The sequence below is a fragment of the Crocodylus siamensis genome, chromosome 5, assembly GCF_052110815.1.
Source record: "Crocodylus siamensis isolate JL-2025a chromosome 5, ASM5211081v1, whole genome shotgun sequence".
NCBI lineage: Eukaryota > Metazoa > Chordata > Crocodylia > Crocodylidae > Crocodylus > Crocodylus siamensis.
The window spans coordinates 96,886,393-96,906,875 of NC_143399.1; the positions used below are offsets into that span (position 1 = coordinate 96,886,393).

The following is a 20,483-nucleotide window of genomic DNA, read 5'->3' on the forward strand; positions in this document are numbered from 1 at the left end:
CCCTTTCGACTACACCGTTGCTCTCTGGGTGGTATTGGAGGTGCGTGTGGAGCACAGTGCTGCGTGCAGAGGCAAACTGGTCTAGCAGTTTACTAGTGAACGGGGGGCCTCCATCAGTTTGGATTTCGGTTGGCTCTCCCCACCACTGGATGATTTGCTGAAGGGCGCCTTGCACATCCTTGGCTGTAGTGCACCTGAGGGGATCACATGCTATGTTGTGGGTCCCAAGGTCAACGGCTACTACACCCTTTGGGTGGCTTTTTGCATGCGGGAGGGGGCCGACGAGTCTACTTGCCAAGTTTTTTTCTGGGGTTAAAGTACGATGAGTTCAAACGCTCTCTTCTCGTGGTGCTTGGAGGCGGTGGGTTTATTGGCCTGACAGGCCGCACACCGACGGGTAGCGGCTACCCACTGATGGGCTCGTGCTTCTGTTAGTTCACCTCCTAAACAGCACCACCGTCGTTGGGGTTTTGCTGCTCCTGGGTGCCCCCAGAACTCGTGTAGCCATTGAATGAGGTGATCAGATGAGGGCGGGCTTGGCTTGAGAACACTGGCTGGGGCAGCTTGGAGTTTTGCATCCAAGTGTGCGTGAACGAGGTCCGTATCGGGGCGGTGAGATTGGGTGTGCTTGATCAAAGGAGCAGGGTGGAGGCTTTCAACTAGGTTGAGGATGGCGGCCCACAGCGGAACATGTGCGGTGGGAGTTCTGCCATCGGTACAAGTTTTGTAGATTTATTCAGAGTCAGTGGCAATGATGCATGGTGGTCGGCTTGGGTTATGGGCGGTTGAAGTGTGTTGAAGTACACACAGGAACCCCTTTAGCTCTAGCACTTGGGCATTGGTGTCGTAGCCTACATGTCGGTTCTCCATCCAGTCGCATACTTGACATGTTGCTTCATGCTTCTGTGATCCCTTTCTAGATCCGTCTGAGGCCAGCCACGCTGGTTGGGTTGTTCCATACAGAAGGATACGCTCCTGATAGGTGGTTACTGGGTGAGGGTCCTCTGTAAACTGCCAGTGGCTCCACCTTGCATGAGTTTCGTTGACTAACTTGGCCCAGGTCGTTAAGAGTCCATTGAAGCAAGTGGAGGGCCTGTTTGGGTCGAGTGCTGGGATGGTTTCTGCGCTCGGGCCGAGAATCACCCCTTGTTGTGCAGAGAAGGGCTCCACGAGTCAGACGGCTAGACAAGCTAGGCCAGCATTTCGGATGGAGAGAAACTGTGGAGTGTTGGTGGGTTGCGGAAAAACTCGAGGAGCTTGTCAAACTTCTTTTCATCTGACCTGTCCCAGAAACAGGGATGCCAGGAGTTGCCACATGTCTTCCTCTGGAGGTGTCGGACGAAGGGGTGTAGATGCGAGGGGATGAAGTGGCGGACCCACATCCGCTGACCTAGGAGTTCTTGAAATTGTTTCTTTGTCATGGGTCATCGCTCCCTCCAACAAGATGATTGGTCTGGTTTTTCAATTAAAATTCCTTCGGGGGTAAATGTGATTCCCAGAAAGGTGAACTGTTGACTGGGTTTTTTAATGAACTTTTTCATGTTGCTGGTCCATCCAGCTTGAGTGAGGGTGCGGGAGACTCGCTCAGTTGTTTCTTGCACGGCAGTAGAGTCAGGGCCCATTACAAGGATGTCATCTATGTAAGAGTGAATCTGCACAGAGTTCGGAGGGACTACGCTCTTTAGGACCAGGCTTAATGCCCCCGTCGCTGCTGCGGGGGAGTTTCGGTAGCCTTGAGGGCATACTTTCCACTTGTCCATAACTCCGTCGACACACATGTTAAGGAGGCTGTCGTCGTCTATTAAGGGGACGAAAAAGAACATGTCCTTTAAGTCAGTGGTACAGGCCCACGATTGCGAGTACAGGCATACATCGTGTAGTAACTGGCTGATGGACATCGCCGCTGGGGTGGCAAGCAGTTTGATGCGGCTGTTTCCCACTCGGTAGTCCACAACAAGCCTGGCTTGGGAGGGATCTGATGGCTTAGCGATGCCCCATCCCAGTGACAGGTATTTAGATTGAGTAATTATTTCTAGCCGGCCTTGTGTGAGAAGGGATTTTAGCAGTTTGTCTAGGCTGGCTTTTAAGGACCCTTTCGTTGGAATAGGGTGAAATTTCCAAGCATTCGAATGAAGTGGCTCCAGCCGATGTGCTGGGGGATTTACAGTGAACCAGATCGGCAATTGTTCTTCTGTGGGGAGTGCTTGCATTACGGGTCCTTGGAGGTGTAGATGTCATATTCCATTCACTCCCAGCAGTACTTGACTCCCCAGAAGGGTTGCAAAGGTTTGGCTGCTGCCCTGAGTGGCTTAAACAGTGAAACTAATACTTTGACCACTGGAACACTTTCAGTTGTGTTTAGTCCCTGAACGAAGATGGTTGCTCCTGTGCGCATATGAGGTGAGGAGGGGGCCATTACATTGACTTGTGCGGCCATGTCAAGAAGTGTGTGGTGTGGAGTGGGTACGGTCTTTGGTTCGGTCGGGTGGTGATACCATAGGGGAGCATACGGCCGCTCATCTCCAGGTCGGGCTTCGGAGCTCGCGGCCGCTACTTGTTTTTTGGATGCGTCACTCTTTCTCTTAGACTGCCTCTGTTGTCATCATCCCAACAGAATCCTAGGGCCGATGCGAGCTTCTCTTGGGTGTCTTGATCTAGGCGGCGTATCTGCTGCTTGCTCATTCCTTCTTGGTTTAGGAGGAACCCAAACATGGCCTGTTCCCTTGGTGTCCGCTGCGGTGGTCCTTGGGGCTCGCATTCCTGGCCCTGGTGCCAGGCGTGGTCGTGCGGGCGGTCGCGTGAGCTGTGGTCAAAGTTATCTAGATAGGCAGCCATTACAGAGAGAGTGGGCCTGCTCGATGGGGGGTCCGCTGGCAGTTTGTGGATAGCCTCCGGGATGCTACTGACCGGTTGTCCGCAGAAAGTATGAAGCCACAGGTGGGAAGTGGAATCATTGGGCCAGTAGAGGTCACAGGCAGCGATAAACCCTGCCATGAGTATTGAGACTGAACCTGGGTCATTAAGGTACTGGTGGGGGTGCACTCCGTGCCCTTGGGCAGGCGTGAGTTGCCCCCTTGGATTCATGGTCGAGTCCCAATAGTAGTAACTGAAATGTACGATGTAGTTGGCCAATGAGTCCTGTCCCTGGCTTGCTGTAGACTGGGGCCCCTCATGGACCGTGTGTGGTGTCATTGATAGCGCCATGATCACCAATGCCGGGAGGGGTATGGGCCAATCATGATTATGAACCGCAGCGTTCACTCCCCCCAGTCCAGACATCCAGTTGGGACTGCGTAACATCATGGTGGTTTCTTCTATATTGACGCAGTCGTAACCATAATCTATAACCATGCAGCCCAGCCAGACTAGCGGCGGTTCCCCTGGATGGCGTGCGGTGGAAGTAATTAGGTCACGGATCTCTGCCCGGGACCTGCTTCACCAGGAGGCCATTGTTACCGGGTGCCCGTCTAACCCGACTGTGACCTTAGTGGTGCTGATCAGGAGGGCCGTGACGGGTTGCGGCAAGTCTGGTGGGGGAGGTAGTTCCAGGTAGAGGCTAGGCGGAGCCCCTTTTGATGGCTCTACGTCCTGGCCCCCATATGGTGGAGGTGGGGCAGACGGCGGGGGAGGTGCGGCCTCAAGTGGCTGAGCCTTCTTTGCCGGAGGCACTTCCTCTTTTTCTGTATCTGTGGCTTGCTGTACTGCCGCACAAAACCGCGACTCGAGATCAGAATATGAGCGCACGGCATTTACAAAGTGTTGGTAGAGGATACCCAGACACTTACGTTTATCCCAGGTTTCATAGACATCTCATAGACATCAGGGCTGGAAGGGACCTCAGGAGATCATCGAGTCCAGCCCCCTGCCCAAAGGGCAGGAAGGATGGTGGGGCTCGCCATCTTGGTGCCGCACGCATCGATGCCACCATTATGGTGTGCGTATGACAGTGTGGGATTTAGAAAATTTTCCACCTGACACCAGATCAGCCTCCCTAGGGGTTTACCTCATACCCCAAATGTTTGCCAACTGCAGTTTCCCCCCCTGTATTTTCACGCCAACTCTGCACCACCTCTGTGGAAGCTTTATGCTCACCCCAGTCCAAGGCAGTGGGCAGGGGCTTTAATCCTCCACAAAATTACCCCGACCCTGGTTTAACACTCTGCCCACTTGCACCCTGCAGTGTCTTCTCCCCAGGACTTGCCAGTGCATCAGACACTCAGACCAACCAATAGACTCTTGTCTCCCTATCTGCCTTATGGGCACACACCTACCCAGCCTCACGCCACTCCACCCCACCTTCCCACCTGCCCCTCCATAGCTCACAGCCTCCCCATTCACTGCCTACCCGGCCAGCCACCCTTGGCCACTTCCTGAAACTTGCTCCCTCACAGAACTCTGTGTGGCCTGATCCCCCATCCCCCCTGATGTTGGCTATTGTATGCTGGTCATTTACTGCAGAATTGGGGCTATTTTTAGTGTAAATGAAATTTGTTGAAGTAGATGGGAGCTAGGGAATGGATTTGGCACCTTACATGATATGGCCTTATGTTCTAGAATTGGGCTGCTAGCCCTTAAGTCATGTTTTTTCATCATGCAGATTTAGCCATTGCAATACACAAAAGCCTAGTGTCCCAGCCGCCAGCAGAGGGAGGAATCAGGATTGAGAGAGTGGTTGGGGGTAAAAGGTAAGAAAGGCTTATTGATTTAACAAACACACACATACACCTAATATAATAATGCAACAATGACAGACAATAAAATTCCAAGTAGGCAACTTATCGGCAGTCCCTTTTGATGCCTGGTATACGACAAGCCTCTCAAAATCCAGCAAAGTCAGGCATCCCCAGTCTGCGCTGTCCAAGGGCGTACTGGGTAGGACCCTGGTATTCAGTCCTTGGGCTCCTTAAAATCCACTGGCCCACAGAATCCAGGTCAGCAGCTCCTCCTTACAGTGATAGCTTCCTTTACTATCCTGTGTGCCCCTTCTGTCGATTCCCGGATGTGCTAGCAAGTTTATAACTTTTGAACTATAACACAGCCACTCATAATCTTACGCTGCAAACTTTCCTTATATGACTAACCAATAGCAGTACAAGCCTTTATTTTTTCCTTATATAATTAATTTTAGCTGCGCCATTGCTAACAAAGCTGGCCTTAACTAGGTTTTAAACTTTAATTAAACTCTTAGCTATGGCATATATTTTATAATGCATTAACAAATTACAGGAAACATCTGGTCTGAACATCACAGAACATTCAGCAAGCACCTTATTATGCAAACTTTTTAAGCACCTTATTAAGCACCTTTTAGCTATTATACTCTATTTTGCTGTGCTATTGCTTGCAAGGCCTCAAAACAGTTTCCTTTAATTTCATAGACATTAGTGCTGGAAGGGACCTCGGAAGATTGAGTCCAGCCCCCCACCCAAAGGGCAGGAAGTCAGCTGGGGTCATAGGATCCCAGCAAGATAAGCATCCAATTTGCTCTTGAAGGTGTTCAATGTAGGTGCTTGAACTGCTTCCGATGGCAGGCTGTTCCAGAACTTGGGGGCTCGGACAGTAAAGAAATTCTTCCTTATGTCCAGCCTGAAATGGTCTCGCAGTAGTTTATGACCATTCGACCTCGTCATCCCTTGGGGCGCTCTGGTGAACAAACGTTCCCCCAGATCCTGGTGGTCAACCCTGATAAACTTATAGGTGGACATCAGATCACCCCTGAGCCTGTGCTTTTCCAGGCTAAAGAGCCCCATGGCTCTCAGCCTGTTGTCGTAAGGTCTGTTTTCCTGACCTCTGGTCATGTGCGTGGCTCTTCTCTGGACTCTCCCAAGCTTCTCCACATCCTTTTTGAATTGTGGAGCCCAAAACTGGACGCAGTACTCCAGCTGCGGCCTCACCAAGGCCGAGTACAAGGGGAAAATGATGTCCTGGGATTTGCTTGAGAAGCATCTGTGGATGCAAGCCAGTGTTTTGGTCGCTTTAGTAGCCCTGCATAGCGGAGCCTTGTTCCAGGAGACAGCGACCGCCCCCCGAAGCCTACTGCAGGTGAGAGAGCAGCCTGGCACAGAGAATGAGGACCACCTTCCAGACCTGAGAGCCGTGAGTTGCAGGGAAAAGAGGACTCCCACAGGGGAGGGACATCCCCCCCTGGTTAGTTAAGGGCTTCTGAAAGGGGAGGTCCCACTGAGAGGGCCCCCCCCTAAAGTTACCAGCTTCTTTGTAGGGATTGGGAAAAGCCCAAGGGCATTGAGGTTTCCTCACAGGTTTGAGCTTATCTTTGGGGTTTATCTGTTTCAGAGCAGATACTTATCTGTGACTTACCTATATCTGGAGCGCTGGTATAGGGTTTTATGTTATTTACCCAGAGGGTATTGTTTATGTTACTGGTTTAGATATCTTATAAATATATATATACATTGTACATATGTTTATATCCATATTCCTTTCCCTTCTGATAAGTTAATGTAAGTAAATTTGTATAGAGTTAAGTCCCCTGACTGTCCTGGCCTGGTTCTGTAGGAATGGAGGGAAACTGAGTGGTTTGCAGTTCCCACCCTGCAGCACACCTGCCAGCTAACAATCCCCTTCAACTGGAGAAGGGGAGTATATACCCAAGTTACCTGGGCTACACTATTTAGAATATAAATATATTAATGTAGCTATATTACTCATCTATAATTGATCGAGTACAAAATTATAGGGTATTTTTGGTGAAAATAGGGTATCAGGCCTTGGTTCAGGAACCAATCCCCCATTTGTAACATTGTTTCTTACGAGAAAATTGGTTCCCAGTTGCAACATTTCGACTTAAGACATGGTTTTCAGGAACTAATTGTGTCGTAAGTTCAAGGACTCCCTGTACGATCCATTGTAATGTGTCTGATGGGTGCCTTCAGTTAATTATGAAAGCCTCAAAATCTTACTTGGCTCCATTTGTCTCTTATGGTTATATTAGAGTGATTGCTCAGTAATCTCTGTAAGTGGGAAAACCTGACTTTCCCTGCTTACAGAGAGACAGTCTGAGTTTTCCCCAGGGTGTATCTCTGTAAAGTAGCATTTCTCATAATTAGGTTGTGCTGTACATTTCAGTGGTAGAGGTTATTTTTGCTGTATTAGTGTTCTTCAGTTCTCTTTATTATGAACTTTTTCTACCAAAGTAGAACAGCACCTGGCAATGTGAATGGCAGGAAGGCCGGTGTCAACAAGTTAATCCAGTGCTGTCAGTTGTGCTGCAGATTTGGGGCTCCATATGTTCAACATAAATCTCTTTGGCTGGCCACAAAAGCTGTAGTAGCATTCAGGAAGTTATTTTACCAAAGGTAAAAACAAATGTCATCAAACAAAGCACATCAGCTGTGGCAAGACTCATCCTGCATGTTATCCAGCCTGATGTGGAACAAGGGATGATGTGTTCTCCTTGCCTGTGGATTCCCTGCCTCCCTTGCTGTCCCGTGCCTCCTTGCCAGGACCCATGCCAACTCATGCTTCATGTGAAGGTCCAAGTCTCAGCACAGAGACATGGAGTGGTGCAGGACTTGGGGAATCCCTGTGCCTCCATGCTAAGACTTCCAATGCCTCAATGCCAGCCGTGTGCATCCATGCTAGGACCTCTACTAAGCCATGTCCCACATGAAGCATGAGTTGGTGTAGGTCTCAGAGAGGTGGAATGTGGTAGTGCACAACCCGGGAAACTCCTGGCACTCCGTGCCTCTATGCTGGGACCCACCACAGGGTCTCACACCAGCCCGTGCTTCACATGGAGCATGGGGCACTAGGAATTCCCTGGGTCCCATGCCATCCCACACCTCCTTTCTGGGACCTATGCCAACTTGTGCCTCTGTGTGAAGCACAGGTTGGTGTGGGAACAGGTGCATGAGGCACAAGACACCTGGGTACCATGCCTGCACACTGGGACCCACACAAAATTTTCTTGCTTATGGAGAAGTGCTCCTAGAGATCCTGAGTAATCTCCATGATCAGGAAACCTTGACTTTCCCTACTTACAGAGGGAACCTAAGATTCCCCAGGGTGTGTCTCTGTAAGCAAGAAAAGCTGGGCAGGTATTCCCAGGGTTGCCCTGGGAGCACCCAATCCTGTGTCTGAATTCCCAGGAGTGTACAGGATTGGACCTTCAAGCCCCCATGACACCCGCCAGGACAGGCGGAGAGTATGGCCAGCTCCAAGCGGCCCATACTCACCCACCACAGAGCAAATAGATGTCTGCCACAATAAAGTATCACGTTTTAATGCTACCTCTTTCATGGCCACTGATGTGATTCGATAAAGGTTAAAGGTGTCTATTTGCTCACTAGGTGATGTCTGTTTCTACCATAAGGGAACCCAAAGACATCTTCTGATCCGGCCTCTAGGAGCTGAGCCAATCATGTCTTGACAAAAACTCACTTTCGACCTTTTTATCTCTAGCATCTTCAGGTCATATGAATTCCCGTCCCCTGAACCAGAGGTCTCTATCTTCCATATTCAGAAGTTAATCCTATATTTATTAAGTCCCAGGCCTATTTCAAGGAAAAAAATCAAACTGTGCTAAGTTAATGACTCTTTCTGCCTAAGTATCACAGTTTTTAGGAAGAAGCACAATAATTTTAACTGTGGCTTTACCTTGAGCATTAAATCTCCTGTAACCTTTCCATGTTTTATTGCTTCTTTCCACTAATCGCATCTTTGAGTAGTGAAATTTTGAAGGCCAAATTCTGCTTCTACCTATAGATTCAAAAGTTCCACTGGCTTCCTGCATTTTAAAGTAGGCAGGATTTGACCTTGGAGAAAAGCACTGCTTTATATACAAATGAACTTCTGGTGAGGGAGTAGACTGGGAGGATGAGTTCTTTGGGAAGCCACAGGCCTACAGTAGAACACTGCCATTAGTTGGGCATAAAATTAATTTCAGCTGTACAATCAAGTGATCAGATCTTTCCATCACTCAGTGTTGCCAAAAGACAAACATTCCTCTTCCTTCTGGCATTTTGCTTACAGCTTTGTAAAACCTGCATGTTTAATTCCCATGGGCCTGCAGGTTCACTTAAAGGTTTGGGTTTGATCCACATAAACAATCTGGAGATACTTTGAAAATATGTCTCTCCTATAGTTTTCTGTCTAATAATTTGGCTTGGCTTGAAGTTGCTGTTCTTCTACTGTTATGTAAAGAGGTAAACCCTTATTTCAAATTCTTGCATTTTTTGGAGATGAAGTAGTAGATTTAATAAAACAAAACAAAAAACCCCTAAGAATCAAAAACAATAGTAGACTCTAAGGACCCAGTCCAGTTTTCTGTGTAAATTACAGACCCCCGTTTATATTAGGGTGAGCATTACATATTCAAAAGGGGCTGCCTTGGCTCTAGGTAGCTAAACACTAAAGAAATGCATCTTTTTATGCTACCCTAAGTGGCTTTGCAGCCACCATAATCTGGCAAGCCCCATTCCCAGGGCTGCTGGGCTGGCATTGCCAGAGATGCTAGAGCAAAAACACAGAATTTTTGCCATGATAAACTGCTGTGCATATTGAAGTTGTGCTTTAAACAAAAACAGAAATGATATTTTTAGTTCTGTTCAAAATATGGAAAGAAAAATAACACTTGCCAAATAGCAAGGGACGAAATCAATGAGGCGGGGAATTATTTCCAGCTTTCAGGAAAATGTGTTCTAAGAAGGAAGAATTATTTGTCTAATAAACAATAGCAATTACTTCACTAGCAGTGCTGTTTGACATTAGGGATCAGGTTCTGGGTACACAAAGAATGCAGAATCAGGTCTTAGTATTCTTAAAGTAGCTAACTGGCAAAGAGTTTGTGGGCCTGGATACACAGGATAGTTTTCATAGAATCATAGAATCAATGAGTCAGAAGGGACCTAGACAGATCATCTAATCCTGCCATGGGCAGGAAGGAGCACTGGGGGTGGCAGGGGTCATAAGACCCCAGCCAGGTGCCTATCCAGTCTCCTCTTGAAGATTTCCAGGGAAGGTGAGAGCACCACCTCTCTGGGAAGCCTATTCCAGGCTCAGGCCACCCTTACAGTGAAGTAGTTCTTCCTAATATCTAACCTAAACCTATCCTCCCTCAGCTTGTGGCCGTTGTTCCTGGTGACTCCAAGGGGGGCCCTGGTGAACAGACTTTCCCCGAGTCCCTGCCCCTGATAACCCACAAGATCCCCCCTCAGTCTCCTCTTGCGGAGACTGAAGAGATTCAGGTCCCTCAGCCTCTCCTCATAGGGCTGGCCACGGAGGCCCTCAGCCATACAAGTGGCCCTCCTCTGGACCCTCTCCAGGTTCTCCATGTCCTTCTTGAAGTGCGGCGCCCAGAACTGGACACAGTACTCCAGCTGTGGCCTGACCAGCACCGCATAGAGGGGGAGCAAGACCTCTCTGGACCTGTTAGTGATGCCCCTGTTGATGCATGACAGGGTGCGGTTGGCTCTGCCTATTGCTTCATCACATTGATGACTCATATTCATCCCCTCATGACTCCAAGATCCCTCTCTGCCTCTGTGCTGCTGAGAGGGTCAGCCCCTAACCTATAACCATAATACTGGTTCCCTCTCCCCAGGTGCAGCACCCTGCACTTATCCTCATTGAACCACATCCTGTTCAGATCCGCCCACTTCTCTAACCTATCCAGGTCTGCCTGGATGCGGTCCCTCCCTGCCGGTGTATTCACTTTACCCCACAGCTTGGTGTCATCAGCGAACTTGAACAGGGTACACTCCACACTCTCGTCCAGGTCACTAATGAAGATATTGAACAGCATCGGCCCAAGGACTGAGCCCTGGGGGACTCCACTGCCCACACCCTCCCAGGTCAACATCTACCCATCCACCACCGCCCTCTGGGTGCACCCCTGAAGCCAGTTTGCCACCCATGTGACTTTGCATTTGTCAATGCCACGGTCCCTCAGCTTGCCCACCAGAATTGGGTGGGATGCTGTGTCAAAGGCCTTCTGGAAGTCCAGGAAGATGACATCGACTTCCTCCTTCACATCTAAGCTCTTTGTTACCTGATCATAGAAAGAGACAAGGTTTGTCAGGCAGGATCGGTCTTGCACAAACCCATGCTGCTTACCCCCCAGAGCATCACTTCCCCTGCAGGGCTCTCACTAATGTGGCCCTTGATAATCTTTTCAAAGACCATCCCCAGGATAGAAGTAAGGCTGACTGGCCTGTAGTTGCCAGGCTCTTCCTCCCTCCCCTTCTTGAAAATAGGGACCACATTGGCCCTTTTCCAGTGCTCAGGTACTTGGCCCTAGCACCAGGAGTCCTCGAACAGCCATGCCAATGGCTCCGCTATGATGCTTATACTGGTATGAACTAAAGTGTACCTTTAAACTGGGTTTTACTGGTATAACCACTGGTACAGACACTGTTATTATAGTATTCAAGAGCTTTATTTGGTTTACATTATATAACTTGGTAAGGGGTTTAAGGTGAACAAAAAGCAGCCATTGTTTGGGTGACCAGATTTTTATGAATATGAGATTTGGCTGTCTCTCTCAGCTGAGCAGAAATTTTCAAAGAACTTAGCCTCTTGGTGCCTCACTAAGATCACTAGTTTACAAATGGGGGGCTACTTCCCTATATCCCAAGGTAAATATGACGCAATAGAAAAGATTATGAGTTAAGCAGCTATTCTGGTAATATGCAGTTATCATAGATCATAGTTGATGCTCTTCAATTGCTCATTGTTTGGTTTTCCATATCTGAACAATTGACAGCAATCTACAGCCTGGTGACAGCAGCAGCGTATTTCCACTTGTTAAAAAAAATCCCCGTGGAATGTATTGGGGACCAAACCAAAAAGAGAGTTTCTGTAGGTATGTAATAGAAATGACTGTGGACATACATTTAATGTAAGTTTCTTCTTTTCTATAATATCTTTTAACCAGCCTATGGAGGTTTTCTGTAAGATTGGTACAATTCTTAAGTTCCATGGGAATTCTTTAAAAAGAACTGTAAAAAGTATACTTATTTCCTATGAAATGCTGTAGGCACTCTCATAAGCACCTCAGTGTGATAACTTCATGGACACACTGACTCGTAAGGTAGAAGCTCACTCCAGCAGAAACTTCAGTGATGCCTTAAGTTACCTCCCAAGCTCCTGCTCTTAAAGATATTTTGGGAGCAACAGGTTTGCCTCAGACACACTAAATGATTTTTTTAAAATTCCATCTCCACAGGATTTTTTTCCCCTAACTTCTCCTTTTTTGTAAATTTCCAAATGAGTTTCCTTCTTTGGAGGATAACTTATCTAATGCATAAGGGGGAAGCAGTAGACATACTATATTTGGACATCAGTAGTCTCTGGCAGGCTCTCTGCAAATAGGGAATGTCGGGGTTTCCCATTTATGAAGACCACTTGGGATCTCTAGGACTTTTTTTTATAGCGAAATATGATCTAGAGGAAATTACATTGAGGTAGATGTGCCAACTGGTTGAAAACTGCCTGTGCAGAGTGGTTTCATGTCAAACAAGGAGAGCATTTTAAGTGAGATCCTAGAGTAGTCTCTGCTAGGCCAACTCTAGTCAATATTTTCATGGTTGCCTTGAGATATAGGAGAGGTATTTGCAGATGATGCTAAGCTGGGAGAGGTTGCCAGCATTTAGGAAGATGATCAGAATTGAAAGTGATTTTTGACAAATCTGAACCATAGTATGAAGTTAACACAGTAAAATGCCAAAAGACAAGTGCAAAGTGCTGCCCTTGGGAAAGAAAAATTGAATGTGTAAGTACAATACAGGGAATAACTGGCTAGGGCAGCAGCATGACAGATGGAAGTCAGGGGGCTACTATAACTGAACAAAAACACACAAGTCAGAAATGTGTGATGTTGCAGAAACCACAGTTTTTAAGAGCTGTCATATGTAAGGGACAGGAGGTAAATGTTTCTGTACTCCGTGGTGGTGATGGCACTGTAGCTTGACCATTGTGCTTAGGTTTATGTTCCCCCCCACCACCACCACTTCAAGAAAAGAATAAGCAAACTGAGGAGATATTGCCTGAGCCAGATCTAGGCTTTATTACTTTTGGGGACTTTAAAGAGTCAGGACTTCCCAACTGTCCTACACCAACAGGAGAGTCCAGAGGGAGCTCCAAGAGTGAGAGGGCTAGAAAAATTAACTTGATGGATGCATTGGGTTTATTTATAGACTTATTTATAACATTATTATATAGAAGAGTGTCCCCAGTTGCTCTGTATGTCCCCAGTGGGGTAAGATAGGAAGTAATCAGTTTAATTTGCAGCAAAGATTATTTAGATTAGAGATTGGGAAAAGTTTCCCACTTGTGAGCAGGTTTAAACAGTAATAGTCTGTTTTAAGGAGGTTGTGAATTTCATTCTTTGGAGGTTTTTAAGAACAAGTGAAACTAACATCAGTCAGGGATGCTCTAGGTATATTTGTTTTTTGTCTCCACCTAGACGATTGGACTAGATGATTTCTTGAAATCCTTTCCTGTCTTACATTTCTATGTTTTTATAAATTCTTTACCACAGGTGCAAAATCATAGGCACTGAGCTGCTTTGTATCGCCCTCTTGTTGAAACCTATTTCTTTCTTCCATTCCACCCAATCATGTAGCCTCATTGTGAATCTTATGCTTTATGTCTTCCCAACAGTCATTGGTTCTCTGATTCCTTTTAGCCTTTTAACTCTTCAGAGAGTAGCAGTGAGAACCTGGAGCTGGCAGATGTCTCTTGGGATAAGTTGCAGAACTTAAGATGATAGGGATGAGTGACAGTAGCACCTGTCTCACTCCCACAGTTCCCAGGCTTGAGCTTTTGCCATTCCCCCAGGTGCCCTCTCCCCCCATCATTCCTTCCCATTGTGTCCTGTACCCTCTTAGCCTCAGACTACTTCATTTAATCCCCCCAAACCATGGCTTCCAAATGGATTTAGGTGCTTTCCATATCAGTCTAACAAGTTCCTGAGTTCTCATCTGTTCCAGTACCTGCTGCTCCCAAACCATGAACTCTCCTACCATTCCACTTTCTCCAATGCCTTCTTTCTTCAGCTACTGAAACTTCTGTGCACACATCCCCATGACATTCTTTGATCTGAAGCAAGACCTGTACTGTTCAAAAAGCTAAAAGCCTATATTAGCTTTACATACTTTAACATATGTACATAAAGTAGCATAAACATAAAAAAAGAGACCCAATAAAAATGGCATCACCTTGTTTCCACATACAAGAGAGGGTAGATTCAGTTTTATCTACCACTATCATTGAGCAAAATAAGTATTTACTGGGGGGTTTTATTGTTATTAGTCTTATATGTACTGGCTCTACAGGCTGAGGAATATCTGTTTCTACTTTATCTCATGCTTTTACAGAACTGCTAACTGGATTCCTATGATAAAAAAACTTTATTGTGACTGAATTAGTGGCTGTGGATTGGTGGCTGTAGAACAAATCCCATTTGGTTGTCAGAATTCAAAGTGAGCTTCCCAGACTGGCATATTTTTTAATGAACTTACAGTTGTAAATCAAACAGATTTGATAGGGAACTCTTCATAACAATATGGACTATAAACATAAAACTCAAGGATGCTTCTTCCTTTTATCAGAACAAGGCTTTAAATGGGCTTTTAGGATAGGAACAGAAGTTGCACATAAACTTGTTTAAGTGATCAGAAATTGGTTTAAATGTGTAACAAAACAGAAGTTCAGTGAACATAAACCAGTTTCAAAATGACTGAAATTGGTTTAAGATAAACCTGGCTGAATGCAGTTTCAGACTTAACTGATTTGGGTCAAATCAGTTTATGAAACTTCTGTCCCAGACCCCTTCCTGGTTTAAGTTAAATCAGAGTCCCCCAGCATGCTTTGTAGCCCTGGGTTGGTCTGTGCTGTCTGTTCCAGAGAGCAGGCTTGGCCCTTCTCCTCTGCATCCTACCCAGAGCAGTGAGGGCTGGCTCACTGGCTGGCTTACTCCCCCCCACCCCCAGGCAAAACCCAGCTGGGTTTTGGGGCCAGGGAGGGGAATTAAACTTACCTTCCCCCAAGTACAGAGCTGCCCTGCCCTGCTGAAGACTTATTGCTAGCTGTGACTGTGGACTACAAATCCCAGAGGCATCTGGAAGCAGAAAGAGGAAGTGACAAGGAACCCTAAGAGTCCTGTTTCCCTGATTTTGGACTGCAAATCCCAGAGGCCTCAGGGGCAGCAGGAAGAGTAAGCAAATGCACAGCCCAGGCTGCATTTATAAATTCTTCAGTTTATAGTTTTTCAGTGAAATAACTGTTCTTGTTTAAGCTTTTATGAGTTCAGTGCCACTACCTCCCCCTCCCAGGCAGAGCATGGGCTGGGGCCTGGCCATGCCCCCTCCATTCCAGCAGTGAGGGGGTTAAAGTCTTGGAGGGCTAAGGCAGTGGTTGGCAGTCATGCTCTAGCAGCTTCTGGCTTGAGCCACTGCAGGCATGTGGCTGCATTTCCTGATTCAAAAGTGAATGTGTGTTTATCTGTTTATTGGTTCAATCTCTGCAGCTTAGACTAACCTGCACAGACTGAATCAATTCAGCCTTGGGCTTCTTGACTGTCTGTACTTAGCCTTAATACAGAAGAAAAGGTGAGGTTCTTGATTAGTATAGTCCCATGTTTAGAGATGTCATACTTTGGGTGAAGCACAAGTTGGACTCCCACCCTCCCAGAGTAACGAGGTTTTACCTCCTTAATGCTGTTTCCAGATCGTCTCCCCCTCCCCCAATCACTACCACCCTCAACTCATAACTTAATTGGGAAACGAAACAAAAACAAGCAAAAGAAAATAACAAAAAACAACCCTTTGAAATAACATTCGTAATGGAATAACAGAATTCATCTACATGCTTTCCTCCCCCTCCCTTGTATCAGTGTTTACAGCTCTGCTGCTGTCAAAGAACTTCTTAGATGTTTTTTATGACTCTTAAGAATTTTTTTTACAGCAACAAACAATCTTTAGACACTGAGCAAGGCTATAATAAAAAATGCCTTGCACAAAAGTATTGGTAATCAAAGGGAGTAAGTGTAGGGCTGCTTTGTAAATTCTGACTTTTAAGGTCATCAAAATGTAAATATGTATTCCATAGCATTAAACAAAAGTTAACTGGGAAAAAAAGAGTTTCTGTAAAACAGGCAGTTATCTAGTTGGAGAGAATATATTGAAAATTGTTGTGCATGTATTAAATTGCCCTTTGGAATTGTATTTATTGATGCCATGCTGTCATTAAATCTTCTGTCTTAGCATGACTTAAACTCTGTAGGCTAGCACTGGGTAAATATTGGAGAGCAGAAATAGTTGTGGGTTTAGATGATTCTTTGGTAAGTCCTTCCCCACAATTCTGCAGAGTGGAGGATGGATGGTCACTCACAATGAGTGTTTTGCTAGAGATTTACAAAAAACTACAAGTCTTGGTTCCAAAATGATACCTTTTATTTAACCAATTGGAAAATGGCAAGAAAGTTATCCTTTTCTGCAAGCTTTTGGGATCAAAGTCCCTTTATCAGGCTCTGGGAAAAGTACAAGATGGTAAAAAGTCCCGATATGTAGGATATAAACTTATTTTTTGCACAGTGAGTGCTGAAGATGGAAGGCTGTCCCTCTGGGTCCATGACATTGTCTTTGTGAGCTGTGCTGAGTAGCTCTTTGATGTGTTGATCAGGTAGAATTCCTTCCCTGAAGGTGTCAGAGGGCAGGCAGGGAGGTAAAAAAACTTTCTTGTTGTTCTGCAAAGAAGTTTAAAATCCAAAATTTAAACTCTAGCAAAAGCTCTCCCATGTTTTTATGGGCAAAATTCGCCTGAACTCACCTCCTTTTTTCTTCCGCCTTATGGGTATGCAATGAATAGCCAGCTTGCAATACTGTTATAAAATATGTTGTTAAGCTGCTGAAAGAATTTCAGTCCTGTAGAAAATTACTTTATGGGCTCAGTTGCCCAATAATGCCCTCTTGGCTCTTGCCTCGGAGTGAGATCATGATGCCACAATCTCATTCTGGGGGTGTTGGTGTATTATGTGGAGACTTTGGTGCTAGAAGAAGGAACTTAATTATGCGAATAGGCTTTCAAAGGTTTCACGCACTCCCAGTGATTTCAGCAGGGGTTTAACAAGATCAGCATCTCTGACCTTTTTCCTTAGGTGCCTACAAATGAAACTTGACACCTAACTTACATGTACAAGTGTGACACTTCTGGCAACAAGTTTAAGAGGAGGGGTGGTTCCTGAAGTATTACAAGTGCTTCTCAGATTATTTAAAGTCTTCCAAGGTTTAAGAAGTTTGTCTTCAGAATGTATTGATTGTAGGGACGTAAATACCACTTTAAAAAATATCAGTTTAACCTATTGTAATTACAACAGTTAAATGATTAATAAGTATGGCGACCACTGTCCTGGCCCATGTAGAGCTGCTCTGGCTCAGCTTGTGGGGTGCCCCTGCCCAGCACCAGCACTTCCAGTGCCCCCAAAGTGCATCAGGGACTCAGTGGCTCCACAGGGCCATGCCTCATAACAAAATGGGCAAGCAGGTGGGTCCTAGCTCAGGTCTGGGCGTGGACAGGGCAGGCAAGGCACACTGTAGAGGTGCAGAAGCCCAGGGCTCCAACCTATGACTGCAAAATCAGGCAGGCAGGGGAGGGTATGCTGAGCCCCAGGCCATTGCCTGCACTGCCCCACCCTGCTATGGAGGAGGGGGCTGCACCCACACGCCTGGAGTAGAATGAGGAGCTGGGGGCCAAAGGATTGACAAGTCCCACTAGGCAGGCAGCACTGCCCACGAAGCCATGGGTGGCAGCAGCCAGCAAGGGGCTTTGCCAGCCCACTGCAACAACCAGCACAGGGCTACACAGGGCCAGCTGCAGCAGAGCAGGAGGGAAGGGGAGGGGTGACCAGCACCTAATAGGCTCTGTGGACCCTGGTGCAGATGTGGCAGGTTAGGGCGTTAAGTCTGTATTGTGATAGGGTTGCTCATCATCTTATGTAGAGTTTAGATTATGAATTTGTATGGGAAGGTTTGCATGAGGAAGATTCTGCCTCAGGGGCTGAACTAGATGACCTCTGGAAGTTGCTTCCAGACCTACTTTTCTATGACTTTAAGTTCTTGGGGTACCCATGGAAGTGGCAGCTCCCTGTTCCTCATCTATAGGCACCACTTCATAGTTTGGCAACGGGCAGCTGGACAGCTTACCAGCTGCCCTTTCCCCACACAGTGCTGCAGGTGTGCTTTTTAAAACTCCCTGGGCATTTGGCCCCACATAGTGGGGAGAAGCTCCCTAGATTCTGGCTTCTGGTGACCAGGGAGGTTTAAAAAGTTCCCTGACAGTTTCCCTGCCAAGGACTTTAAACACAATGTCTGGTAGCTCTAGCAGGGCTGCCAAGAATCAGAGGCAGGGTTTAATGTCCCACAACACTGAGGACTCAAACCGGTCCTAATGCTGTCCAGAGCTGGAGCCAAAAATCAGCTGATTGTCAGCCTACTGGACTTGTGGGCACTGCTCTTCCAACTCATTGGTGCTGGGGGCTTATGATCCAAGGCTGCCCCTGCACTGGCAAGTAATAATAGTGTGATTAGGATCTGATCCCTGATCCCAACAATTACATGCCCTGCCATACACGATATGTAGCGTAGTAGGAGGCACAATTGTTGGGACTGTAGATCAGATGCCATCATTCCTTTAAATGCCATATGTGCTAGGGCCCTAAGAGGTACACAGCTCACTTGGCAATGAGGAACTATTGCATTTGTGTGCACAAACATGTTCACCTTTTTACTCATTAAACAGGAGTGTGTTATTGCCATATGAGGCAGAGTGTACTATTCTTTGCAACATCTGTTTTGAAAAATAGCTTCCATAACTGAACCTGCAAATGGTATTGTGATAAGTGGGAGGGAATGAATTGAGAGCACAATTTCTCTCCTGCAATATTAGTAGATGGGACAAAGCCTGGTAGAAAAATAAAGGCTCATCTGTGTTTCAGAAGAAATAAACTAACTGCTATTGATTGCTGTAAATTAACACAAATGGGGCAACAGCAACATGAAAAGCCCACTTCTCTCTCTGATTTTAAATCTCTTGCAGTTCAGTGTTAGTGTTGCTTGTAATAAGAGTAGATGACAAGAACTGAGAGAATTGACTTTGCTTTTGTTTCCTTCCACTAACTTTCCCTGTAGTGAAAATAGTATTGCTGACTTTTTGTGTAAAAACCTTCAGTTTCCCCTTCTTATGTGCAACACTTATGCACAAACACAGCAGGAACAGAAACGTGTCTTTTTGGTTGAGTTGGTGTTGGGGGGTCGCAGTGCAAAGTTAAGTTGCCATCAAAAATGGCAGAAGGTTTCTGCCACACAGTAATTTAGCAGTGAACAAAAAAGGTGTTTATTGCTATCAAAATCCTAGTGAGAAGAGCAATGGCAAAACCCCCCAAATTGCAATGATTTACGTTCATGTTTATCTTCCCACCCTGTAGGCATGTCTACACGTGCGCCTTAATGCACATTAGCCTATTTTAATGTGCATTAACTAAATAACACATTTTAAGTGACACTTTAATGAACATTAAAGAGATTAATGCTCATTAACCATCACTTAAAAACTAAGTGTGGAGGCTACTCCAATGCACTATAATTACACAAGTGTTGGAGCAGACTCATATGAATTAATGAACAAGCTTTAGTTCAAACTGCCATGTTCAAGCTGCCATGTTGAAGCATGAAGATGCTGATACATGAGACGCTGTGGTGCTTTAATTAGAGTGGCTCTTGAAGCCATTCTAATTAAAGTGCTGCCTCCCTCCCCCCAGAGCATGTGTAAAGTGCCCTATGCTCTTTAGTTAATATGCATTAAGACAAGCTAATGCACATTTTCCTAGTACATCACAGCTACTAGATTTAATGTGTATTAACTAAAGTACATTAATGCTTATGTAGATGTGCCCATGGGTAGAAATAGATGTTGCCTGACAGACGGCGGCACAAATGATGAGCAAATAGACATCCCTGCCTTTTTACACCACATTAAGTGTTGCGACAAAGGGTAGTATAAAATAGTGGTGCTTTATTTCAGTGGATATCTATTTGCTCTGAAGCAGGAGAGTGAAGGCAATGCAGAGCTGCCTGGGCTCTGGGGCTTGAGTGGCCTGATCCCGTTGATGTGAGCAATAACGCTGAGTCCAGGTAGGCTTTTTTGGATAAGGAAAAATATTTACAAAGTGTCTGGAGATTCATGCCCAAAGTTAGGTCAAAAACATTAGTTTACAACATCATAAGAGCCCATCCTTCATCCAAGGTTCTTCTTAGTGAAATTTTTCACATGTTGCAGTCTAGTCTGAGGATATTGGCAGGCATCTTTGGCACCAGATTCAGTTACATCAGTGTAAATTAGACCATACTGTGGTCCCTGAAGAAATGTCCCCGTGCTATGCTGAAAGCCAGAGAGCTCTGTATAAGACAGGTTTGTTCTGCTATAGGATATGGCTTCTGCTGATGGCATTTGTTCACTGCTTTTCTGTG

At 46.1% G+C, this 20,483-nt stretch overlaps 1 protein-coding gene across 6 annotated transcripts in view; it reads left to right on the forward strand.

Annotated features, from left to right (window-relative positions):
- FBXL7 (F-box and leucine rich repeat protein 7) overlaps positions 1 to 20,483 on the forward strand; it is a 346,631-nt gene that overhangs the window by 311,709 nt on the left and 14,439 nt on the right. The window contains exon 1 of one of the 6 annotated variants that reach the window (XM_090049876.1): positions 15,052 to 15,175. The exons of the other annotated variants lie outside the window; for them this stretch is intronic. The gene's annotated coding sequence lies outside the window, so the exon portion shown is untranslated. Of the gene's footprint in view, positions 1 to 15,051; positions 15,176 to 20,483 lie in introns of those variants that run through there. 6 annotated transcript variants of the gene reach the window in all.